This window comes from Protopterus annectens, chromosome 5.part0, assembly GCF_019279795.1.
Source record: "Protopterus annectens isolate FY-2018-M chromosome 5.part0, PAN1.0, whole genome shotgun sequence".
NCBI classification, from domain to species: Eukaryota; Metazoa; Chordata; order Ceratodontiformes; family Protopteridae; genus Protopterus; species Protopterus annectens.
The window spans coordinates 1,270,495,784-1,270,502,396 of NC_056735.1; positions in this window are offsets into that span (position 1 = coordinate 1,270,495,784).

Sequence of the window (6,613 nt, forward strand, 5' to 3'; positions counted from 1 at the left end):
ACTGTGGTCTGTGTATGTAGGGCAGGGGTCTGCAACCTTCACTATCCAGAGAGCCATGTATGGCCCCACCTCCACCAAATGAAAGTAATCGGGAGCCACAACAGCTACTTGACCTCTAAAATGAAGATGACAGAGCATATAGGGTTACACATATATAGTTATACAAAATATAAAAGGACTAAGTGTATAAGAACAATATCTGACGTATGTCCATAATTGTGTTCATATGTTGGGAATGCTTGATCTGTGTGTGTGTGTGTGTGTGTGTGTGTGTGTGTGTGTGTGTGTGTGTGTGTGTGTGTGTGTGTGTGTGTGTGTGGTGCGATAGAGTTGTCATTAATCCTCAGAGGTACAGGGAGCAACTACAGTGGGCTGTAAGAGCCACATGTGGCTCCAGAGCTACAGGTAACAGTACGCCAAGTTAGGATTATTGACGTCAGTATGTGTATAGTGCATACATACCATGGGCTGTGCACAGGCTGTAGTAGATGCCATTGCTAATGCTCGTGTTCTATCTGATGTTACATGCTGCTTCAGTGTATGGTACCCTACTGGCTCACATATCTGTAGGGCGAGACACACGTGTCCCATACCACAGACAGCCGTCGGACCATACTGTGCCATGACCAGTGTATGTAGGGTTACTGTGTGAGTGGCACATATGAAGATGGTGTTTAACAAACAGTCATTATAGTGTCATATTAAGCTTGTGTATCACATGTGTCTTGACATTGGATGTTGGTATGCACTTACACAGGTGTCTGCCACACTGTACTGTGACCTGCGTGTGGAGCCCACTATAATCATAGGTACATGTGTATTCCCCCATACAAAATATAGTCCAGTGTTGTGGCAGTCTGCCTGTAGTTTGCACAGTACTTGGTGACATGCCTAGCAATCTAGTGTAATTACCCAGTGTGCTGTTATGTCCATTTATTTGCAAGACATACTGCTTCCAGGCCACCATAACTGTTGTGTATTTCTGACAAAGCAGTTGTGTGCTGTACAGATGTATGTCAGTATCTACTGGGTAATATGTGGCCATGTGACCTCTGCACCATCAAGTATTATGTGTCAGGACAGACTGGTGTGTGCATACATAAACCGTGTGTGCATATGTAGTCCAGTATTGTCGTGATATACCCATGTACATGGCCAGTCACATCCCCATTGTGAGGCGTGGTCCATATGTCATGCATGAAGGGGACATGTGTACACTTCAGGACTGCCCACAGAGTGCCAGACTGTCCACATATATTGGTCATATCCCTGATGTAGTCCACAGGATCATTACTGTAATAGCAGTGGTACTGTACTATGATGTCCATAGGATGTCTGTTCATAGGCAATGGTGCACATGTCTACAGCAGATGTGACCTCCCACACCCGACATGTCAAGACAACTCCTATTACAGTAGCAACAGTCTATATATATACCTGCAATACATCCATGACATCTCCTTGCACAAAGTGGTTGGGACTATTGGTGCTGAGGTAGGACTCCACTCCATGTTCTGGACATATGGTAAACATATATGTGTATATATTTATCCACATATCTATATAGATATATGCACATATATATATATATCCACATACATATATGGACATATAGATATCCATGTACATATATGGAGATATATATGTACATATATATATATATATATATATATATATATATATATATATATATATATATATATATATGTAAACACTCACATATATACATATACACAGCAATGACTTCAACAATTGGCTAAGCTTCTGATGTCATTCAAAGGGGATCCAGTATCTGTCTTCCAGGGCTGACTTGATTGACAAATCATGATGCCTTGCCATAGATAGTCTGCACCTGTTGCCCCTGGGATTCAGGTTACTGGCTAATGCTCTTGCCACCCTCATAGTGCCTTTTCTAGGCAAGGTTCAAAGGACAAAACCACCAACATAACAGTTACAAGCATGCAAAACTGAAGGTAATGCTACTCAAAGCTTGAAGTCTTATCCTAAACATGCAATTTCTCGAGGCACACCTACAAATGATGAACATCGGTATCTGCCCAGTAACTGAGACCTGTTTCAACACTCCAGAGAGCACCCCTGCAATACCAGGCTACTACTCTTACCACACATTTCAGCCACCAAAACAAGACCACAACACTACAGGAGGAGGAGTGTCCATATTCAACAAAGTTATCCACACATTTAGTCTGGTTCCCAACACAACGCATCTGGATATCCCCTGGTGAAACTAGCACTAAGTAAGATTGCAATCCAAATTGTAGCTTGCTACAGATCCCCCAACATGACCCAAGATCCTCATTACATCTTACTAAAGATACAGGAATTATTGAGATGCAACCAAAACCCCTCATACTGGGTGATTCAAACCACCCCGTCATTAACTGGGAGAACTATTCAGATAACAATGTCTTTCCCCAACTGTTCTTGGAGGTCATAGATTCCAATGCCCTGGATCACGTAATCCATTGTCCAACCAGGGGCTCCAAAATCCTAAACCTGATCATTACCAACAAGGGAGATAGATACTCCACACCAGTGGTCACCACCTCATTGATCAGGTCTGACCATAAGCTATTCACCATCAACATCCACATCCCACTCCCTAACTCTAGGAAGGACACCCACATAAAAATCCTCTACAAAGCCAACTACATGCTACTCAAGTCAGACATGAAAAACTGTGATACACCCATGGAGATGGGAGATGATAGACCCATAGACCAACTGCTGAATCCTACAGTGAGGCACTGTGTGAGCACATCCACTTATGCATTTATCTTGCCATCACAAATAGAACCAAGATGCCCCCCTCCAAATAAAGACAGCCAATATGGTGGACCCCTGTCATAAACAAACTGTACAACAGAAGGAAGAGACTGTTGAAGACAGAGGGGTAATCCCAGAATGCAAACATCTCCGTTACCAGCCTCAGTAAGAAGCTGAGATCCCTCATAGAATCCACCAAAGCTAGTTACATAAATGAAATAGCCACAGATTCCAAAGACAACAACAAGCCATTCTATAGTTTTGTCCAGAATCTAACTGGCAATGCTGAGAACTGATCTGAGCTACAAAAGAATGGCATTTAATATACTGATCCCAAGGATTTTGCCAATATCCTGGCAGATCAATGTACTGCCACATTCACCCCCCTCTCACCCCCTAAAGGGCCCATCTCAATACCAAAGTATTGCAAAATACAAGTAATCATGGCCACACAGGTAGAAACCACACTCTCTACAGCTAAGAATACAGCATCCATGGGAACAGATGACATTCCAGGCTGTGTACTACATGAACTACAAAATGAACTTGCACCTCACCTATGTGTCATGTGTAATCATAGCCTCAGCTCAGGCTTCATGCCCACTGAGTGGCACACAGCTATAGTTATCCCACTCCACAAGGGGGGATCCACTTTGGATGCCAACAACTACCGTCCCATCAGTCTGGCAAGCCTGATCTGCAAGGGCATGGAATGCATTATAATGGAACATATAAACAAAGACATTGGCAAGCCTCAAACACTGAACCCCACCCAGTTTGACCTTGTGAAGGGCCAATCATGTCTCCTGAACCTGATTGACTTCTTTGAATTAGTCTCCAGAGCTGTGGAAGGGGGTAAGGTGGTCCACACAGCCAATCTGGACCTTGCCAAGGCATTTGGCACCATCTCCCACTCTGAAAACATAGATAAACATACTAATCAGCTACACATTTCCACGTATCATGATGGTTTGCCAACTGGCTTGCTGACAGAACACACACTGTAAAAGTAGCTGACTCCAATACCAGCTACAAACAAGTGACAAGTGGAGTACCTCAGGGTTCAATCCTGGGACTGGTCATGTTCGGTATCTACTTCTATGAAGTACATGCAAACACTATGGGACCCTGTCTAACAAAGTTCACCGATGACTGCAAACCAGGAGCCCCTGTTGAATCCCCAAATGATGTGGGTATTCTACTAAAGGGCATTACAGAAACAGATGCTTGGTGCCAGAGCCATGGGCTCAAGCTTAATGGCCAGAAATGTGTGGTTATCCCCTTTGGGAAATACCATGTACCCATGAATTACCACATAGGTGGCAGTACACTAAACACCAAAGGTGTGATGACAGACTTAGGGACACAAGTGGACAGTGGTGTCACATTCAATAACCACATTGCCACAACAGTGAGGTGATCTTTCTATGTGGTACACCTCATCACTAATGGTTTTTCATCCAGGAAAACAGAGGTAGTTGTCCCACTGTACTCATCCCTCATTACACACATTATAGTGTACAACACCCCATTTGGTATGTACCTCACATTACATCTGCAACAGCTGCAAAGGCTGCAGAAATACATCACTAAAAGTATCACAGGCCTAAAGCACATGCCCTATGCTGACTGTCTCAAAAATCTCCAGCTATACTCTGTTGCATATCGTTTACTCAGAGACAATCTCTGCTTAACATACAAGGCCATGTCAAACATCTGTAATAAGTGTATGTAATGCCATGTACAATACATGTGTATATGTGCTGTCATTACAGTAGCAAGGTGTGTGAGTGTCATGTCTGGTACACACAAGTATATGAGACCTGTACAGCACTGTTATCTGTATGAATGTGTTACGTGCAGGGGTAGTAACCCAGGGTACATGCTGTCACACTGACATTTAGTGTAACATGGCGGTACTACTTTTGACAGTGCTGTCCCAGGCAAGGGTAGAGTGCTAAAAGTACTACTGACAACAAGCACACCTGCAGGCATAGCTGGACTCTGAGGCCTCTGTGTTGTGTTCCTGATGTGTGGGCTGTGCTACCGGGTATATCCCCTACTGGATAATGAACAGACATGTGGAATGCCACTGTAGAGTACTGTCTGTACAGAACATGTCTGTGAGGGCATACAACATTTAGTACTGGCATACATATTGTTGTCAAACATCTATCTGTCAAAACATTCATCCTATGGCTTAGCTACTTGCCAAGCTGATGTCTGTGAGTCCTTCTACAGATGTATAGATGGCAGGTATCCAGCTGGGATACGTACAAGCAACCTATGCTTGATTGACACTGACATGTCTGCCCAGCTGTGTACTAACTGGCACATACAGGAGACAACAACCTGTATGGACCACCTGCCACGGGTACGTACACATCACTACCACAGTCAACAGAACATGCTTGATTACAGGTCTCCAACACAGGCACTAAGCATGCGTTGTAATACATGTTGCATACATTTTAACTGTATCACCTCAGTGGCCATGTGCAAAAGGCACCCCAAGGATTGGCTGATGTATGTCACTCTCACTCTGATGGTCATCAAAGTGGTGTCTGTTGATAGCTTGCCTGCTAGCACATGGCAGGTACCATGATACCAATGTACACACAACCCCCTGCACAACCCATCTCCCCATGGACAATAGCCATGGACACAGCTATGACCACCTACAGCAATGCACCACAGTACTGACACGTGTACGTGTACATTACTAAGGATAGCAGTGTCTGTGTGTTAGAACACCTGTTGGTTGGAACTCCATGACGGCCTTCACAACCACCTCAACACCCATTGCCATAGTCAATGTTACTGCTGCTGTGTTGGACATGACATGTACCCTGTTATACTCCTCACCCTAATGGCTACATGAGCCATGCACTACCAGCACAACAGTGTTGTACAAATGAGCCGATAGCCATGCAAAACCCATTGTTGTCTGGCAAGTGTGTGTATGTGTGCATGTCTGCATATCTATAGGGTACACCATTCTGAGGTCACATACTCCTATTACATTACACATTGCCACAAAGTAGTACAGATAGTGTTGTCACCCCCATAGGTGAGGTATGACAATGCAATACACTATTATGTCTGTGGCATGTGCATTAGGTGAATATCCCTGTAGTACCACTGTTGTGATATACAATGGGTTGTATTGCAGTCATGGGCAATGTGTGATAGTCAGTATGTCAGAGTGTCATCATGGGTTCCAGTGTGCACAAAAAACACTGGGGGGATGTGGGTGCTGTGTACACTGCCAATACACCATGGTACACCTGGTATATGCCCCATGTACCACTTTATGGTGACCACTGTCACCATCAACCATACAGGTAACTGAAACCACAATACATCACAGTTACACATGTGCTGTGTGCAGCCTACCTGTGACACATTGGTCACACAGACTAGTTAGTTAGAACCAATAGGCACAGGTCTCTCAGATGAGTGTCTGCCAGTTATGTGTCTGCCAATGTGTGTATGATGGTATGCCACACTATGTATTATCCATATATGACCATTACATCCACAATTACCATAATGTACATGTCTGTGGATGTTCTGCATGTAACATGTATCCTGGTACACACCTCACCCTTAATGTTGTGTGGTGTGTGCAATGAAAACCACACAGTTCAGTAGCACTACATACCTAGGTAGGGGTCTGGTCACAGTGCTGCCATGTAAGAGTGTGCATGTATGTGGATGGGTCTACATATGGTGACAGATTATACATGTTTCAGTGGGTCACCTGTCTATGTGGCACAGGCAATAACTGTTAGACAACCCTGTGATATGTGTGCAACTGTATTCT